Consider the following 20,952-nt stretch of genomic DNA (forward strand, 5'->3'; position numbering starts at 1 on the left):
TCTGGAGAGTTTGATCAATTCTGTGGAACCCATCATAAAAAAGGAACATAAATTCTCTCTCCCTCTCTCCCTTCTTCCCTCCCTCTCTTCCTCCTTGCTTCCATCTTTCCTTCTTTCTTTCTTTCCTCCTTTCCTTCCTTTCTTCCTTTCTCTCTCTCCCCCTCCTCCTTTCCTTCCTCTCTTGCTTCTTAGTTCAGTCAAAAAATCTTTGGAGTCAGGGGCCTGGGTGAAGAAGATGTGTATGGCATCTCTGGAGGCTGCCAGGGACCCACATAAGGAAATTATGCCAATGTGGGTAGCATCTCAGAGGCAGGGAGAGGGCCACACAAGGACTATTTGCTAAGTGGGGTGGAGGAGGATTGAGCAAATAAGGACATATATTGAGGATAATGGGATCTAGGCTTCTAGATCCTGGAAGAAAGGACTTACAAACATGGGAAGAGGGAAAGCTGGAATGAAATCTGTGGTGTTGGATTGGAAGCAGAGATACCAAAATGAACTTGCGTTTTTAAAATATGTACACAGATAGATAGATAGACACAGAAATAAATATAGATGTAAATGTTTGTATGTGTGTCTCCATATACATACATGTATCCTTGGATGTGTCCACTGAGAAGGGCTGGGAGCCTCAACCCTTCAATAACAATGAATTGCCTAGTGCCCAGATCTTGATTTCTAAATACCATCCTCCTCTAATAGGTGTTAGAGCTCAGCAGAGAAATGGCCAGTTCAAGGCTGGGACAGGGAAAGTACAAAATGAGTCTGGAACATCTGTTATGCCAGAAAGTTAAAAAGTGCTCAAAAAATGGTGGGGACACATCAAAAGGCACAGAAGTTAGTTTGAGGGGCTCATACTAGCCAAATCTGGAACACCACAGCATCAAAATAAATAATGATAATGCTGTGTCATAATTCTTTGAAAAAGCCTGAGTCTACACTTACGTAACGAAATAAATAATAAACAAATGTGGAAAAGAGAAAGCTTCACCCTACAGCAGAATGTCAACAATAAATGTAGAAACAGATATTCAAACCGTTAGGGAAAGTTTGCTGACTGATGAATGAATAAATAAATGAGACTATAACAGCAACAGCAAAAAGACAATCTGGGGGAAGCCACACTCCTTGAGTGTCCACTGACCAAAGATAGGACAATTTGAATATCAATAAAGACAATGTCTGTAATCGGTTACAACACATCAAAGAGTTCATGGATTTAAAGAAACTTAAAAGAGTATCATTGGCTGCTTCTGAAAGATTCTAGGAAACCACCCCACTGTTTTGAAAGTGGGTAAGTGAGGCGAAAGAACCAAGCCTTCCTCTCGCCTGTCCTGTATGATGTAAGCCTCAGGTAAGCAAAGAGTTGCTGAGAGAACTTCCCCTTCTTGGGCGTATCCTAGGTCATAAACGAAGAAAGAACTAGAAAAGCATCCTTCGGCAGCCCCTGATGAATTAATGGAGCCAGACAGTGAACCCTGATCACTGCTAATATCACAAAAAGGGAAACAACCATACATTATGCATCTCCTGGTGGAAGCACACCACACCCCCCAGGAAGTCAGCTCACTAGGAGAAAATAAACCTGCCTTTGACCACGACTCTCCATCCCACTTCCAAAAAAACCAATTATGAGACAAACCAGGAGACACAAACATCAACTCAGATATTTGTTGATATTAAGGAATTAACTGTTTTTAACTGTTGATGATAATGGTATTGCTTATATTTTTAGAAGCATCTTTATCTTTTAGAGATGTCTACCGAAATATTTATAGGTGAAATGATACAGATTCGATGCAATCCTTTCAGAATTTTCTCTGGAATACTTGAGGTGGAGGAAAAAGTTAAAATATGTATAAATAAGATTGGCCGGGAGCTGATAATCGTTGAAGATGGGTGATTTGCATACTGAGTGCTTTACCTTCTTCTTCCATTTGCTTTGTATAGGTTTGAAATTTCTCATAATAAAACTTTTTTTTTTCAAAACTAGCATGCTGGGGCTGGCCTGGTGGCACAGCCTGTTAAGTTCGCACTTTCCGCTTCGGCAGCCTGGAGTTGGCTGGTTTGGATCCTGGGTGCGGACCTATGCACTGCTCATCAAGTCAGGCTGTGGCAGGCATCTCACACATAAAGTAGAGGAAGATGGGCACAGATGTTGGCTGAGGGCCAGTCTTCCTCAGCACCCACACACACAAAAAGAGGAGGATGGGTGGTAGATGTTAGCTCAGGGCTAATATTCCTCAAAAAAAAAAAGAAACCAAAAAAACAAAACTAGCATGCTGTCTGAAACACAAGGCCTCATATGGTATTCCCAGGGCACCAAGGCTAAGAGGATGACTGGGGACGGAAGTCCAGCCCTGCCTGGCCTCTCTTGACAAGCCAGTTGCCTTGGAGGGCAGTGGTGTCAGCAGAAAGAAGGAGCATGTTTTTTTAAAAAAAATTCAGTTAGAGAGGTCATCTTTTTGCTATTCCTAGGGGGAAATCATCCTTTAAAAATTTGTATAAAGGTGACTATCAGGGGGCCTAAACACAGGTGGCATTCGAGAGCTAGCTAGCATCGCAGCGGACAACCTCTTCTCTAATCTGGAGAACGGCCGTGGAGCTGTGAGCGCAGCGCGGGTACCAGCAGCAGAAGCCAGGTAAGACCAAAGGAGAGTGAACAGTAACAGCCGCATTGTTCCGAAGAGCAGCAGGGGAAGGGGACCAGGTTCACACAAGCCAGCGGCCACTAGGAGGTGCATGAGATTCACCGGAGCCTCCGCGGTGGGCGGGGATAAAAGGCGTTCTCAGTTCCAGTAAGTGCTTTGGACGAGGCTCAAGGCATCCGCCTTGCAGTTATATTCAAGCCTGTGTCCCTAAGGTGGGGGTGGCCTCAGGAAACACAGGCCTCCAGAACACACGCACACACCCCACCCTGCCCCAAAGCATTCATATGTGCCTGATAGCCCCAGGATGCTGGCTAATATCCCACAGGTGGCCACTCACTGATTCCAGCCAGCCGTGTGAACCTGTATTTTCCCAACCTAAATCCACGCTTATTAGGTAACTACACATTGGGAGCCTAGTTTGCAATAGGTGCATTTCAAAATGGTGATTGACTTTGCTTCAGGCCACGATTGTTTCAGAACGGCTAAAAAAGTATTTAAACTGCAGGTGGTCGCTCGATTGGAAGTCAGCCTCATCACAGTGGCACACGCAGCATTCATTCTCAATGCCCCGATTCACGCTCCAGCACTGATGCTCGGCCTCCCACACGTTCCCACGCCGCGGGCTACAGACAGAGGACAATGCTCGTCCACAGACTTGCTGTGTGGGGAGCCTGACTCCCCGGTTTCCTCCCTGGTGATTTCCCGACTTGGCCTCTGCAGGAAGCAGAGCTGCTTTTCTCCCAGAGGAGGCCAAATGTCAGAATAGAGGAAAAGGCTGCTAGCAACCAGGGGCCCCGAATGAGAGAGAAGGGGAAAGGCTGGACCCAAGATCCTGAACAGATCATTTTCCCGGAATGGAGAGAGAAAAAGGAAGGTTTTTCTAAAGCTGATTCATCTACTCCAGACACTTCTTGTCCTGATGCCTCTGCATTCCTTCCTGGATCCTGTCCCCCGCGCGTAGATCCTCTTCATTGCTAGTTCTGGAAATCGGTGAGTGATAGGTTAGCATGGGGCTCATCCCATGGTGTCACCTAGCAACGCAATGTTCATAAATAGCCACAATCATCTCTTCTCCAAAAATGGCTAAAACTTCTTTTAAAGACATCAGGAAAAATGCTTAGCTCTTTCCGAGCTGGTGTGAAATATTCCCTTGTCTCAGGCCTCCGACTCCCAGTCTTCCTCTTCAGCGTCTCAGTTTGACCTCCCAGCGTGTTTATCGTTTATCCTCTGCCTTTTTTTTGAATGCACATTTCCTTCTCCGGGGTCACATAACAGCTGTTCATGTAAAAGCCGCCCAGTAGTTCTGTGAACTCCGTTCAGCTCCAAAACAACTCAAAAGCCAAAAACATTCCTATTTAATCCTCATCCCTTGCACTTTGGAAGCATTCAAACTAAAAGTCATAGAATTCTAAGGCTAAGAAAGAATTACTTCTAGGTAAGCTAAGACCATACTAATCAGATAAAAGTTTTACACTTTTATTAAAAGTTGAAATATACGAGGACAAAGAGGGTCCCTTTAACTAGACCAATATCTAGCACACCTTAATTAACTCATAAATCCAACATACATATTTTGAGCATCTACTGTATCTCAAATACTGTGCTGGGTAATGATACAAAGATGAATAAGGTTATGCCATTGTAGGGTTCTCAGTGTGGGGAGAAACGGCAGGAAATTCTCGTGGCAGATGGACTAAACAGCATTCAGGACAAACCACAGTCCTCTAATTCTGTAGTTGTTAAAGATGGAGAGTCACAGACAAACAGCGTTCAGATGAAAACCACGAGGATCCAGCAAAACGTCAGCGTTTTATAACAGAACTGAGTCTTAGGTTCTTGGCTTGAACAAAGGGATGCATGCTGGGGCCAGGTACCGCGCCGGGAGGACTGGGAGGGACAGGAGTCCTGTTTGGGCCGTGTTGAGTTTGAGCTGTCCAGTAGATGTTCATATCAATCAGGAGCAGGCAGGAAACAGATGTGCACCCAAACCGGAGCACTGAAGAGAGTTGAATGAAGAGACCGTAAGAAGCACACAGGCAAGGAGACTAACAAGCAGTGCTGAAGCCCCCTGGGACAAGCCACCGTGCAGAACGGTGACCTGCTGCAGGTCTGAAGAGCAAGGGGAGGAAGGGTGGGCTTATCAGAAGCCAGAGAGAATAGCTGCAGCCCTTGAGGAGGGCCGACCTCAACAGAGAGAAACACCTAACCCACGGTGAGCAGGCCAGGAGGGAAGCAAGGGAACACATAGCCAGCCTCACTCTCATCCTGCCTTCCCATCTATTGCCAATGCCTCCTATTGGGCAAACCCAACTGGAGGTCAGAAGAAAGACAGCTTAGTCAGCCTCACAGGGCACGGAACAGGGAGGAGATGGGAGGAGAGCGGATCTGGAGGGGAAAATGGAAGATATCCAGCTCCACATTCAAATGGAGATGTTAAGAAGGTTTTATTGGTTATGCAAGCTAGGAGCCAAGGGGAGAGGTCAAAATCAGAGATATAAATTTGGGAGCTTTTTTGGTCAATAGATGGTAATTAAAACCACTTTCCAGATGAGACCACTGAGAGAAGATGGAAGGGCTGAGGCCCAAGCCCTGGGGCACAGTTTAGAAGCTTACCAGAGGAGGAGACGCTAGCAAAGGAGCCTGAAAAGGAGTTTAGGGAAAACCAGAAAGTGGTATCTCTAGAGCTTCAAAGATTTCAAGAAAGAAAAAAGGGTTGGTCCATTCTCACGGACAAAGCTGAGAGGTTGGGTAGGAGCGTCTTTCACTTGGAGATATGAGGATAAGAAACACTATGCACAGATGGAATCGTTCCGTCGAATAAGCAGGACTTTAAGGGAGCAAGAAAAAGCAACTTTAATCCCTTTCTCCCAGTTGCCTTAATAATTCTTTCGAGTGGGCTAATTTTGGTTCACCCACGTGGATAAATTTAGGCCAGGCCCATGGTTTTTCTGGTTACTCTCAGATATAATTACTTTAATTATCTATGGCTTCCTAAATTTTCTTTCTGTTGGTTTTCAGAAGTGGAAGGGCCGTTAGAGCTCAGGGACCAGCGGGCAGATGCCCTCTGTCCATGCAGGATCTCCAAGTAGACAGACCAACGCGCAGAACCAGGCCTAGTGCCAGGGGCACGGGGGTGCCTTCCCCAACGCACAGCTGTTCTCCTTTCCCTCCCCTGTGCACTCTGCACCTGCAATGCAAGTCTCAGATGATCTCAGTGCCTCTCTAGGTGGTCACTGTCACGGAGGAAAGCAGATCTAATCACTCGGAGGGTTCTGGTCCTTGGGCCTCAAGGGAGGACCAGAGGAAGAGGGCGATACTTAACACATTTAAAAAATATTGATTGACACCTCCTCTGCTGGGGATCCAAATGATAAACAAAAATAAACATAGTCCCTGGTCTCATGGGGATTACCGTTTATAATTTCTCAAAAATCACACAAATAAACGTCAAGTGCGTGCGTGAAGCCATGAGAGAGCATAACCGGTCAGGAAGTCCAGGAAAAGCTTTCCTGAGGAAATGATGCTGCGGCTTCTGGGGCTTCTTGCAAGGTGAGTAGGAGCTGGTCAGGAGAGGAGATGTGGTGGGAACTGGCAGGCCGGGACTGCATGGCAGGAGAGCACTTGGACTCAAAGACTGAACCGAGGCCAGAGGGGCTGGAGCCCTAGAGGCCCAGGGGGCCGAGGGGGCTGCGGAGCGGGTGTGGCAGGATTCAGGGGCTGTGCTTTGTCCTGGGGCCAATGGGAAGCCACAGAAGGGGTCTGGGCTGGGGAGGCCCTGGATCGGACTTGAAGTGTAGAGAAGGGACTGAGGGAGATGGGCAGGCACAGATGGATGCGGGTGGAACAGACTAATGCTGAAGTCCAGGCAAGAGGTGAGGGCAGCTTGGATCAAGGAGGCAGTGCTGAGCAGCGGCCCCAGAACGGAGTGCAGGAGAGGCTGAGCCCAGAGGACGCTGGGTTTCGAGCTTGCAGACTGGTCAGAGAGTGGTGACAGTCACTGATTTATGGGGAAAGGAAAGGGCGGAAGACCTGAGCAATGTGAGGAACATTCTATTCTTTATACCATCTCTCAGTAGAAGCTGCTTACAGCCAATTTCTTTCCTTTGTGGGCTACCATTAGTACAAAATAATCATCGATTTTGTTAAGGAGATAGTAAGCTACTGAACGTAGGGTTTCACCCTTCAGTATGGGTGCGACTTCGCATAAAATGCGTAAATGTTTTCAAAGCCTGTTCGCATCCAGCATTTTGTTTTGTCCTCACCAAAATTTCCTCAGCTCCCCTCCTCATCCTTGTTCAAAGATTGGCGTGTTCACGATCTTGATCCATTGTGGTGTGTATTTCTGGGCACATCATCAAAAACCTGCAGCTGCTAAATCCATTATGAAATCTTAGAATCTCAGAGGTTTGAGGGAACATTAGCTCGCAGTTACTTCCAAACCACTCATTTTGCTGAGGCCCAAAAGTGCTAGCTAGAGGCAGAGCCAGGATTATAGTCAAATAAAACAAGTACACATGCAGACATTACTCACAATCTCTGATGGTTATTATATTGCTTTCACACAAGGTTTTTAAAGAAATATGCAGAAAATTTAAGATTCACCTAAGCATGTCCTTGTCATGCTAACATGACAACCCAGTTCTGCTGGCAAGCAGTCCTCATCAATCAGCGAAAGCTGTGTGGCTCCCCACAATGTGCTGTGGGCACTAAAAGGCAGAATAGGTTCAGTTCCCTCACCTCTGCCCCTCCTGGGTGGGTACTGATCCACATCAGGCATTCTCCACTAGGGGAGAGCTGCCCCCAAGCCTCTGACAGAGCCTCCCCAAAGGGTGACTAGGTGAACCAGAAATGTCTACTTTAGCAGGGACCCAAAGTTGTTCTCTGTGCTAGGGTATTGTAAATTGGGTGGTTGCCTGGAAGTTACTTTTTTCTTTTTTTTTTTTTTTGGTGAGGAAGATTGGCCCTGAGCTAACATCCATTGCCTGTCTTCCTCTATTTTGTATGTGGGACGCCTGAACAGTATGACCTGCTGAGCGGTGTATAGGACCGTGTCCGGGATCGGAAACTGCAAACCCTGGGCCACTGAGACTATGTACAAACTCGACCACTACACCACCAGGCCAGCCCCAGGAACTTACTTTTGGGGAGATTTGAGGACAAGAAGACTGCTAAAGGGAGAGGAGGAGATGACAGGTGGAGTGGTGGTACTAAAGAAAACAAACCAAGCTTCTTGTACCTAAAATGAACCCCCAAACTTCTAAGATCCCAACAGTCTTCAGGATGAATTTTTGTGCCTCCTTTAGCTTCAAGCTTGCCCTGCATGTTTATTTGGATCTAATTTGTTCTGCAGGAAAATGCTGAAGGCAAGAAATGAGAGAGTTTCAAACAGAGGACTTGCCCCCTACTTAAATCCTACCCCTCATCCTTAGGGCTCCCTCAGCCTCAGGTCCCTCCTTCAACAAACACTCCCTGAGTGCCGTCACTGTAGCCTTTGTGCTAGCGTCTGGTGGCTTGATCCCAACATGGAAAAGACACTCTCTCTGTCCTTAGGGGGGTTACGTCTAGAGGGACTCAGACTGGTAAACAAATATCACCATATGAAGAGAGGTGCTCACTGGCCTAGGAGCGAGTGCTGGAGAAGGTACTAGAAATAAGGATGGGGATGTTGGGGGAGGCTTCACAAAGAGATGATGTTTCAGTGAAGTTTTGAAGAGTACAAATAATTTGATAGGCAGCCAAGGGCATTCGAGGCGGAGGGAAGAGTGTGCGCAAAGGGCACAGAAACATGGAACCACTGGGAAGAAACTGTCAGGTGACGGCAGATGAGGGGTCAGAAACAATCCCTTGCAATGGCTTCAAGATGTTCAGGGCCTTGGCACATAGTAGAAGCTCGTTTTGCTACAGTCATGCTGAGGAGCAAGTAACTTCAAAATCTCTGTGGTTTGCAACAACAAAGGTTGTCATTCCTGTTACCTGGCAGCAATGGGCGTGCTGAGGTGCAGCAGCTCTGTGACTCTGAGACTCTGCTCCAGGCTGCAGGGGGACTACGTGCCGACCCCTCTCTTCCCATTCTAGGACTCAGGCTGACCAAGTGGGCCCTCTAGGAGACACACTGTTCCCACGGCAGATGGCATGGAGGAAACCTCCCATACCCCTAAAAGCTTCTGATTAGAAGTGACGTCCACTCACCTCTCCATGGGCCCAGGCAAGCCGCGTGGCCAAGCCAAACAAAGGAATGAGGAATCATAACAAGGATGCTGATATAAAATGCTCTTTCAGAGGAGGAAATCGATGATTGGAAACGACAACACAGTGCAGCACAAATGGAATGAGAGGGGGTGAGGAAGCGGCTGTTGGAGTAGTGAAAAGGAACAGCAATGCTCCAGTTACTTACTGCTGCGTAACAAGTCACCCCAGAATGTGGCAGCTTAAAGCAACAACAATCATTCCATGATTGCTCGTGGTTTCTGTGCTCTAGAATTCAGGTGGGACTCATCTGGGCTGTTCTGGCTTCGGGTTTATAATGCACTAGCAGTGGAGGTTTGGGGGACTGGGGCCTGGGGTGGCTCACTCTCAGGTAGTTTCAGGGACTCTCCATGTCAGCAGGTTTGCGGATTCTTAACCACGATGACTCCAGGGCCCTCGGGCTGCTTATGTGGTGGCCGAAGCCTTCAGAGTTGAGTACTCCTGTCACCAGGGCGGAGCTGCATCGCCTTTGACAATCCAGCCTGGGGACTCAGGTAGCATCACTTCAGTTGCACTCTAGAGCTGGGATTGACAAGCTTCTTCTAGAAAGGCCCAGACAGGAACTGTTTTAGGATTTCTGGGCCATAAGGTCTCTGTCAGAACTACTCGTGACCGCTCATCTCTGCTGCTGTAGCATGAAAGCAGCCACAGGCAATTCAAAGGAACCTGGCTAGGTTCCAAGAACGCTTAATTTATGCACAATGAAATTTGAATTTCACATGATGTTCACGTGTCATGAAATATTATTCTTTTGATTTTTCCAACCATTAAAAAATGTAAAAACCATTCTTAGCTTGCAGGCTGTATAAGAACAGATGGCAGGGCAGACTTGGCCCACAGGCTATAGTTTGCCAACCCCTTCTCAACTGGAGAGATATCCAGTGGCACACGTCTACTGGAAACACAAGATTTTTTTGTTTTTTAAAGATTTTATTTTATTTTTTTTTCCTTTTATCTCCCCCAAACCCCCCGGTACATAGTTGTATATTCTTCATTGTGGGTCCTTCTAGTTATGACATGTGGGACGCTGCCTCAGCATGGTCTGATGAGCAGTGCCATGTCCGCGCCCAGGATTCGAACCAAGGAAATGCTGGGCCACCTGCAGCGGAGCGCGCGAACTCAACCACTCGGCCACGGGGCCAGCCCCTGGAAACACAAGTTTTACAGAGAAATGTCTGGGCCACAATTAGACAGTTGGGTGTCACCTGTATAAGGATGGCAGCTGAAGCTCCCCAAACCAGTGAGGTTTCCCCAGAAGGGCGCATTGAGTGGGAAGCCAAGAGGTCCTGGGATGGAATCTTTGAGTCTCCAGTATTCAATACATGATTAGAGATAAGGAGCCAATGAAGAAAGCCCAGAGAAGACAACAGGCCTGCTCCCCTTTTATCTTTTTTCTCCACTCCACTCTAAATTTCAATCTTCCTGACCCCGTGTCCCTTCCCTGTCCCCAAGCCCAATCTCCCACCCCCAGACACTATTTTCAAAGTTAGAGGTAGAGAGGAAGGCATTGCTTGAAATTTGGAAGTGACATTCTTCACACTCCTTTCTGTCCCATTTATTCATGCAAAAATTTTGTGTTAGTGCTCTCAAACCAATTCTCTCTCTCTCTCTCTCTTTTTTTTTTGGTGAGGAAGATTGGCCCTGAGCTAACATCTGTGCCAGTCTTCCTCTATTTTGTGTGTGGGACGCCACCACACCATGGCTTGATGAGCAGTACGTAGGCCTGTGCCCGGGATTCAAACCTATAAACCCCAGCCTGCTGAAGCAGAGTGTGCTAACTTATCCATGACACCACCGGGCCAGCCCTCCCGGTTGATTCTCACTCCAGTGACCCTGTGTACAGCAGAGATACCCTGCTTGGTCTTTGTGTGCCATCCTTCACCTTCCGGTGCTATATCAGACAATGATCTGCTGCTAGTCGTGGAGTTTTCATGGTCAGTTTTTTCAGAACTGGGTGGCCAGGTCCTATACAAAAATTACAATAAGTTTATTTGTGAAATCCTCTGTTATTTAAATACTAGGTGGCATTATTGGATGTTAAAGGTTTTCTTAAAGAAAGCTGGCACAATAAATATTTATAAACCATAATATTTACCAAATGGAGAAACAGATCCACAAATTTAACCATGCGAACTAGTATTTGAAAACATTATTATTTACACCTTATTGACTGAGAAGGAAAATAAATTTCTCTAGAGGAGGCACTAAATTGAAGCCTTTTGAAAAGAGACTGAAAGTTGCTTAGCGATATTTTCTCTGCTTTTCTTTAGTCTTTCAAAAATCTGTTCAGAACCTCTTCAGAGAAGGGACTCTTAACACTGAGTAAATAATTGAAGTAATGAATGTACTTTTTATTCAGTGTTTGCAGTGGGGAATGTTTGATCTCCTGACACAGAAAAGGTCCGGGCAGAAGAGGCAGTAATATTTGATGAGCAAGGTATTAGAAGTGAGTACAGATAATTTTGCAAATTAAGGCCAGGATAAAAGTGACAGAAAAGCAGAAGTAGCAGTGTCGGGACGCAGCTCAGAAGCAGCAAGGCGGAAGCAGCCCCATCACGTGACCAGTTCTGGGAAGACGGATTTCTGGCTGGTGAGGTGGGAACGTGGGAGGGACCCCAGGGACCCTCCCCTGTCTGTGATTCCTCTATACTGTTTCCACGTGGAAATAACATGTCGCCAAGCGTTCATTGATTCAGCAAATATTTAGTGAACTCTAAGCAGAAATACAAATCAAAATCAAGGCTACTGTGTGGGGCTGAAGGATAAACAATATTTAAATAACATTCAGTCCTTGCCCAAGGGAAATTCTACTTTGTTAGGGAAGATTCGACACGTACATGAAAGGACTGCTCTCGACTGGAACATAAAATTTTCTATTAACCTCCTTCCTTTGAGACTAGTGGAGGGAGAAGCCCTGCCTAAGGAAATGGTGATTTCAAAGCCGGGTTTGCTTGTGGTGCAGATAGCCAAGGATCAGGAAGTTGGCACCTTTGTTTAAGAAAACATCTTAATGAGTGTTTTTTTTTTTTCTTTTTTTGTGATGCAAGTTAGCTTCTGGGGCCCAGTCTGGAGGACTAAAGCTTTCCAGTCTAATAATATAAGAGGCTATCTCCTTTATGGACAGGAGAATTCTTTGCGTAACTCTATTTTGCTATTTTAGAGGTTATTTTAGAATTTATGGTATAAATATTTATCAGTCTGCCTTCAAGTGATAACATTTCCCATATAGTCTAAGAACCTTATAGTTCCCTTTCTCCCCTCCCAGTTTTTGTGCTATTGTCATACACTTTATTTCTACATCTGTTATAAGCCACATACTACGTTGTTTTTATTTTCAGTGAAATAGCCAATATTCTTTCAAACAGAATTAAATATAAGGAAAGCATTTGTTACCAGATGAAACTGGGGTTCTCGTGCCCAATGCACATTAAAAAAACCAATTATTACCACATCAGCTTTTGGGGAAAGGAATCAGCTTTATTCTGTGAGATCAACCTGTAGGGAGACAGGGGGCATGTGCCCTTGGGTCTGTCTCCCCTATCCAGGACTTGGGGCATAATTTATGGGATGAAGGGCAGGGCAGTCTGAAGTGTGGAGATAGATGATTGGGGGTAACAAAAAGTGAGTAATTGATGCTCTGCTCAAGCGTAGTCGAGCTTCATGGCTCTTCTTAGGACGCATGTTCACAAGGTGGCAGCATTACAATGATCTGAGGGTAGAGTTTTTAGCTCCTTGACATCAAAAAGTTCACTTCCTGAGCATTTGCGCAGGCCTGGTTGATGTGTTGGTGGTCTCAACTGGCCTGAACTGGACAAGGAGTCTCCGTTTCTGAAAAACCCACTCTCAATTACTCTGTTGATAAGAGGGGGCCAGTTGAACTGGTTCTGGAGGGCCCATGGTTACACATTTCTTTGATCATGTAGTTACTACTTCTGGTGCTCTTCATTCTTTTGTTTAGATCCAGATTTCCATCTGGTATCACTTTCCTTCTGGCTAAAAGACTTCCTTTTACATTTATTGCAGTGTGAGTCTGCCAGTAATGAATTCTTTCAGCTGTCATATATCTGCACAAGTCTTTGTTTTGCCTTTGTTTATGAAATATATTTTTCTTGGACATACAGCTCTGATTTGTTTATTTATTTATTTTTTGCTGAGGAAGATTTGCCCTGAGCTAACATCTCTTGCCAATCTTCCTCTTTTTGTATGTGAGCCACTGGCACAGCATAGCCATCAATGAGTGGTGTAGGGCCATACCTAGGAACTGAACCTGGGCTGCCGAAGTGGAGCATGCCAAACTTAACCACCAGGCCACCAGGGCTGGCCCTGATTTTGTTTATTTGATCCAATCTTACTAGAGGTTTATCAATTTTATTAGTTTTTTCAAAACCACTTTTTGGCTCTGTCGATCTTCTATGTTGTATGTTTTCCAGTTTACTAAATTCCAGCCTTATCTTCTTATTTTCTTCCTTTAAACACTCCTTCAACTTTATTACACTATCCTTTTTTAACTTTTCATATGGCTCTTTAGTAGCTCATTCGTTTTAAAACTTTCTTCTCTTCTAATATTAGAATTTAAAGCTATAAATTTCTCTCCAAGCACTGCTTTAGCTGCACCTTACATGTTTTGATATTTGATAGCTATTTTTATTATTGTTCTGGTCTAAAGAATCCTAAACTTTTGTTATAAGCCCCTCTTTAAACCACAAGTTATTTAGCTGTGTGATTCTAATGTTCCATATATACATATATATATATATATAGCTAATTATCTTTTGATTCCCTAACTTCATTGAGATCAGAGATATGTCTATGACTAATCCTTTTAAATTTATTGAAATTTGTTTTATGACCCAATATATAGTCAGCTTATGTAAATTTTCTAAGTGTGTTTGAAAATAAAGTTTTGAAAACACGTCCACACAGTTTTAGAGTACAGTATGTGTTCCTTAGATCAAGCTTATTAACTATGTAATTAATAATCCTACAAAAACTGAAGGTCAAGGCAAAATCATTTATATGCCAATTTTTCATTTCTAAACCTGATTGCTCCTCAAAACTGTGTTCACATATTTAAGTCCCTATTCAACATCTCCACTGGGACGTCTAATAGTCACCTCAAATGTGATACGGCCTTCCTTCCTACACCGCCAAGACTTCCTCCTTCCCCAGGCTTGCCCACATCAACGTCTCTCCAGACTTAAACCCAAGGATTATTCTCTTTCTCTGACTCCCTCCCCCATCCTCCCCATTTGGCTCCATTGGGAAGTCCTTTTGCTACCTCCTCCAGAATATATGCAGAGTCTGTCCACTTCTTTTCATCCTCACCGCCACCCTGATCCAAACAAGGATCTCACCAAGACTATTCGAACAGCCTCTGAATTGGCCTTCCTTCCTCCTTTCTGTTTCACCTCCCTTCTCCCCAACCAGTTCTCTGGATAGTTGCCAGACTAATCTTTTAGAACTGGAAATTATAAAATGTCATCCCCACACGCACTTAAAACCCTTCAGTTATTTCCTCTCATACTTAGAGTAAAATCGAAACTCCTTACCTTGGTTTACGAGGCCCAGATGATCTGGCTTCTGTCTGTTTCCCCATGCTCACTCTGCACCTATTCTGGTCTTCCAGCTCTTTCTTGAAACCCACAAATCTTGTTCTCACCTGAGGGCCCGCATTAGACAGGATAGGATAGGTTATGCCACTGTAAGACACAATCTCTAAATCACACAAAGTATCCAGGGGGCTAGGCAATTTTCTGCGACAACTGTTGTCCACGAGGGGACTCAGTCATTCAGGCTGCCTCAATCTTGAGCTTCCACCATCTCAGTAGGTGGCCTCATCCGTGATTGTTGTGGTAAAGGAAGAGAGAAATAGAGGGTCTCACATCAGCCTGGAAATTATTTCTATCACTTCCTCTCACAGCCCATTTTCCAGAACTAGTCCATAACCCCATCTACGTGCAGGATGTGAGGGAAATGCAATCCTTCTGTATGCCGAGAAGGAGGAACAAGATACGAGTGGCAAAAGTCTCTACCACAAAACTGTTGCCTATTCCTGGAATGCACTTTCCTCTAATTTTCACATGGCTGGCTCCCTACTGACAGTCGGGTCTCATCTCAAATTCACTTTCTTAGGCTCTCCATTCGCCACCCAGGCACTCTGTATTCCAACTAAATATTAATTTTCTGTATATCACTTTCAACTCTCTGATTTAGCTGTTTATTGAACGCCTTCTTCCTACCTAAAGTATAATCCTTGTGAAAGCAGGGAACTTGTCTGTCTTGTTCACCCTGGAATCCTCTTAATATTTGTTGAATAATCTAACAAAATAATCACTTAAAAATGCAAATCTGATCATGGCATTCCCCTTCCCGTTAACGGATTTTTACAATCTTTGGGATAAAGTTTAAACTTTCTGGTATGACATATGAGTCTTCGTAATATAATGGCTGATTACCTTTCATTCATGCCCAGGGGCTGCCGCTGGGGATGTGGTCGTAAACTTAGAATTTCCAGCTTCATGTCTTGCCCTACTCTTTCCTGTCCTCAGTATTAGACAAAGTCACATAAACAACCTAAGACAGCCAACAAATTCCTGCTTCTTCAGACAGACAGATCCTCCCCAAAGTTAGGATTTATTTAGTGAAGATGGGGACAGATTAATGGTATACTAATATGCAAATTGTACGAAGAAAGAGATCCATTTCTAGTTTGCTTTCACTGGCTGAAGCTGAATCAATGTTTTAAAATAATTGTAGAAAATGCTTATCACTTATATTAGTCATGAGAGTGCTAGATTATGCTGCTGTAACAAAACAAAACAAACAAACAAAAACCCCAACGTACCATAACAAGTGTTTGTTTCTTATTCAGGCAAAGGCCAACAGAGTTCAGGTGGCCCTCCTCCGTCTCCTGGCTGCACCAGCTACGCATGACTCCGAGGGCTCTGCAGCAGGGCGAGAGACAAAGGAGGTGCACTGCTTCTTAATTGCCTTGCCCCAAATGTGACACATGTCACTACCCCTCCAATTCCGCTGGCTAGAACTAGTCATGTGGCCTCAACCTCTCCCGAGGGGAAGGTCGGAGATGTAGAGAAAGCACATGGATACTGGATAAGCACTGACAATCTCTGCCTTAATCAGGTCATCAATTATTCTTTTTATCCTTTCTATCCCAAGAACACAATCAATCCATTCCCCAGGGAGACAAACTAAAGTACCGTCCTATTGTTGCATGCAGCTTAATGTCCTCAATCTCCATGTGATCGATTTCTCTTCTCTGAGACATGTTTCTTCTCCAGAGATCTATGAGACAAAAGAGTTAACTTCTCTGCCCTTCCCTCCAACACATCCACTATATGATGCTGAGGCAAAAACAGTAAAAACTCTCATCTAAAAAGCGGAGGAATTGTAAATATAAAGCAATCAATAATCCACAGCAAGTCCTCCAAGTGGGAGACACCAGAAAGGTCTCCTACCCTAGAAGTGGGAAAAAATCCTTGATCAGCCCCATTCTGCTGAGGAAAACTCCCTTATCCATTGTTCTCTATGGCCCAAGGCTCTGCCGTTTGAGAGGTGTTTTAATTTTCTCTGGCTTTTGTAACAAATTGCCACAAACTTGGTGGCTTCAGTCAACAGAAATTTATTCTCTCACAGTTCTAGAGGCCAGTAGTTTGAAATTAGAACCACTGGGCTGAAATCAAGGTGCCAGCAGGGCTGTGCTCCCTCTGGAGGCTGTAAGGTAGGGGAGAATCCTTTCCTCCTCTTCCAGCTTCTAGTGGCTGCTGGCATCCCTTGGCTGGTGGCTACCTCCTTCCAGTCTTGGAGGCCAGCATCTTCAAATGTCTCCCTGCACCATCCTTACATTGTCTTTTCCTGTGTGTCAACTCTCTTTCTCTTCCTTATGAGGACACTTGTGATTGTATTTAGGGCCCACCTGGATAATCCAGGATAATCTCTCTATCTCAAGATCCTTAAAATAGTCGTACCTGCAAAGACTGTTTTTGATATAAAGTAACACTTACAGGTTGGGACCCGGTATCTCCGGGGGCCCTTATTCAGCCTACTGCAGGAAGCTATTTCTTGTTCATTATTATCCTCCATAAGTCCACCCAAAGTGGGCCTCTGGAGGCCACACAGTTTTCTCAGCTTACTTCTTGCTGGTTGAAATTTGGTGGTCCGAGGGTGCTTTTAAATCTTGAACACCACTTTTCCAGACTTCTTATTCTTGATTCAGTTTTCTTTTATAATTTTCTGAATCAGATGGCTTCTTAAGAAGCAAAGGGGAGTTGGAAAATTAGATACTACTACTACTACTAATAATAAATAATAATTTATTTCTGGTTAAAAACACCGTCATGTATTGTTAGGTTTGCTCACATTAAAAATTAAGTGGAGAAAATGAAAAGCCTAAGACAAAGATCACTTATATAGAAGAAAGTGATTTTTAAATGCTGAAAAGGACAAATTCTCTATTAAGATACACACAGATTAAATCTACATTATGTTATCAGAAGTGAGATGATTTTAATCGATTGCAGATCAAACTACAGGACTTAATGCTGCCCCATTACCAGGAAGCAAATAACCGCCTCTTTCTCGGAAACCTGCTGCAGAGGCCCAGCCTGACGTTCCAGTTAGTCATTTTCTTTCTAAGTCTTCAAAGTATAGACTTACCATCTTTAAGTGGCTTTGCTATTGATGGCAATCATGAAACTAATCCTACAGACTGTCCCTTGAAAATCTAGTATTACTTGAGTGTCATTTATAGGTAAGAATAGGTCAGTGAGAATAATAAAGGAAAATGCAGAATGAGACAAAATATCAAGGCAGCAATTCAAAGGAAAACAAGACAGATTGAGCAAAAGCAATAAAGGAATAGAAATCAAAACAGAGAAGAAGAGACCAGGGTCTTAAGGGGACAATGGAGGACACACCTCAGAGGCAGAGCCGTAGCCAGGAAAGAATGGGAGTCAGAAAGACCAGGGTTTGAATTTCCACTCTTACACTTAATTAAGAATGTAGGTAAGTTTCTTAATTTCTTCTATGCCTTCAGTTTCCTCACCTGTGAAATAGAAGTAATCATCTCTACTCCATAAAGTTACTGAGGAATTAAATAACATATGTGAATATGTTCGACACAGTGCCTGGTACCTAATAGGCATATAACGAATGTTAGGGTCTCTTTCCTCATTACATGCTCACAAAGTACAAGTGGGAAAGAAAGGAACAGAGTAAGGGAAGTAACTGTCTAATTAAGAAAAAAAAATACAGTAACAATTCTGAAACTAAGATAGTGGAAAAGACAAATATTCAATCACCGTAATACATACATACATCAATTCTAAAAATAAAGGACGTAGCAGTGAAAGAGCGGAGGTAAGAAGCTGTTCGAGAAGTGTAGGCAGGAGATAACTGAGGCTTGGACTGAGATGGGAGAGGTGTGCGCATGGTAAGAACTGTTCAGATTTGCACATCTATTTTTAAGTCTCTTGAAGAAAAAAGACAGTAATTCTTTGAGCAACTAGGTAAACTACAATCATTTCCTAAATGAGGCAGACCGGACTGGAGTAGGTTTGGAGGGAGAAATCAGGAGTCCTGCTTTGGCCCTACTGAAATGGAAATGCCTGACACATCCAAGTGGAGATGTCATGCAGAAGATCTAAATGAGGTCACCACCAGCATATGTGTGACAGGTAACTGTGAGATTGGATGAGATCCCCTAAGAGGGGAGTATTGCTGGAGAAGAATCTATTACTGGACCCTGAGGAATTCCAACTTGTAGAGATTGAAAAGAGGAGAAGGATCCAGTGAAGAGAGGAGGGACTGGTAAAATGGGAGGAAACCAGGATAGCGTAGTGCCAGGGAAGCAGAGTGTGTCAAAAGCTGCTCAGTGAGGTGAGGTCTATCTAAGAAACATCCACCGGGGGCTGGCCCGGTGGTGCAGCGGTTAATCACGCACATTCCGCTTAGGTGGCCCCGGGTTCGCTGGTTTGGATCCCGGGTGCAGACATGGCACCGCTTGGCATGCCATGCTGTGTCAGGCGTCCCACATATAAAGTGGAGGAAGATGGGCATGGATGTTAGCTCAGGGCCAGTCCTCCTCAGCAAAAAGAGGAGGATTCACGGTATATGTTACCTCAGGGCTAATCTTCCTTAAAAAAAAAAAAAAAAAAGAAAGGAACATCCACCGGATTTAGAAACATAGAAGTAGTGGGGGACTTTGAGAACATTTCACTGGAATGGGCAGGACAAATCTTGAGGTCATACAATACCAGCCTAACATCTGAAACCAGTATTGGGTTTACTACTTAAAAGAAAAAGGGGGCCGGCCTGGTGGCACAGCGGTTAAGTTTGCACGTTCTGCTTCTCGGCGGTCTGGGGTTCCCGGGTTCGGATCAAATCCGAGAATAGTTAATAGAATGCGAATGATAAATGTAATGAGGGCTGTTGAAGGACTAATATTCACGAGAGCTAGCGCTGCTCCTCTGATGAGGTGAGTTAGGAGATGTCCGGCAGTGATGTTGGCAGTGCGAGTGCAGACATGGCACCGCTTGGCAAAAGCCATGCTGTGGCAGGCGTCCCACATATAAAGTAGAGGAAGATGGGCACGGACGTTAGCTCAGGGCCAGTCTTCCTCAGTAAAAAGAGGAGGATTGGTGGCAGATGTTAGCTTAGGACTAATCTTCCTCAAAAAAAGAAAAAAAGAAAAAAAAAAGCCACATAGCAGCTGGATCACAAAATGTCCCTGTTCAAAACCTTCCAGTGGATTCCTATCATTCTCAGAATAAAATCTGAACTCTGTCCCATGACCTACACGTCCCAAGACCTGGCACCTGCTCTCTGTGACTTTAGCTTCTGTCAGGAGCTCCCTCACTCCGCCCGCTCCAGGGTGCTAGCCTCCTTGCTGCTCCTTCCAGAAGCCAAGCTCCTTTCTATTCAGAGCCTCTGCACTTGCTTCTCCTTTAACCTGGATGGTTCTTTTCACTCTCATTTGCATAGTATCCCGGGACTCCTCTCTAAAAATAGCACCTTCCCAACATCCTTTAAGTAGTTGGCTTTGCCTGGAGATGTGACCTTCGAAAGGGAAAAAACTCTGTACCAGATAGGCAATTTTTGATGTTGCTTTAGGGAACAATGAGTTGTAAAAGGCAAAGAAACCTTTTTTGAATACGGGCTCACCTGCTTATGGAGCTATTGACTTATAATGCTACTGGCAGTAGGATTCCAAAGGTTTCCCGTAATGCACTCTTTTCTTTCCCCATGCTCTCAGAAAACCACCACCACCACAACGAACAACAGACAACAAGCTTCTAGGAGTGAAAAATGGGAATGGGTTCAAGAAAAGGTGAACACACACAGCTTCAAGTTTCCATTTCTGTAAACTTGTACTTCGTCGTTCAAGTTGCTCTTAACTCCTTAGGCGCTGAACTATTCTTTCAAGTCGCCATCATTCGATTCCTCAGTCCCGCTAGAAACCATTTCTTTTGTCTAAATCTGGGGATATCTCAATCTGAAGATCTCACCTTTTTGTCACCATTTCATTGCAGTCTAAAGTACTTTTACTGTCCAATCATATTTAAAATCCAGATCATCTCTTGTTAAAGATAAAAATGTCCAAGCGATTCAATCCGAATCCCCAACATCAGTAGCATGAGGTGACTTCTACTAGGACAGCAGCGGTGAGGCCAGAGGAACACAGACTTGAGAGACACTTAGGGAATAGAACTGTCAAAAATTGAGAATTGATGGTGAAAAGCAAGGGAAAACGAGAAACTAAAGGTGATGATCAGGTTTCTGGCTCAGACTACTGATGTGCAGTGGTGTCACCATCTAAGACAGAGAAGAAAAAAAAGGTTTGAAGAATGGGAGAAATCAGTTTTGGGCTCATTTTGCAAGAGATGCACTTTAGGCGGTCGGTTGTATGCGTTTAAAGTACACGCGGTGTTTCTAAATAAGTAAATGACCTTGCACTCTCTCAACCTCCTGCGACCTGTTTCTACATTTGTAAAATAAGGGTGTTGTATCATTTCTAAAGTGCCTCCTAGTCCTAAACATC

The sequence above is a fragment of the Equus caballus genome, chromosome 1 (genome assembly GCF_041296265.1).
Source record: "Equus caballus isolate H_3958 breed thoroughbred chromosome 1, TB-T2T, whole genome shotgun sequence".
Classification (NCBI taxonomy): Eukaryota; Metazoa; Chordata; class Mammalia; order Perissodactyla; family Equidae; genus Equus; species Equus caballus.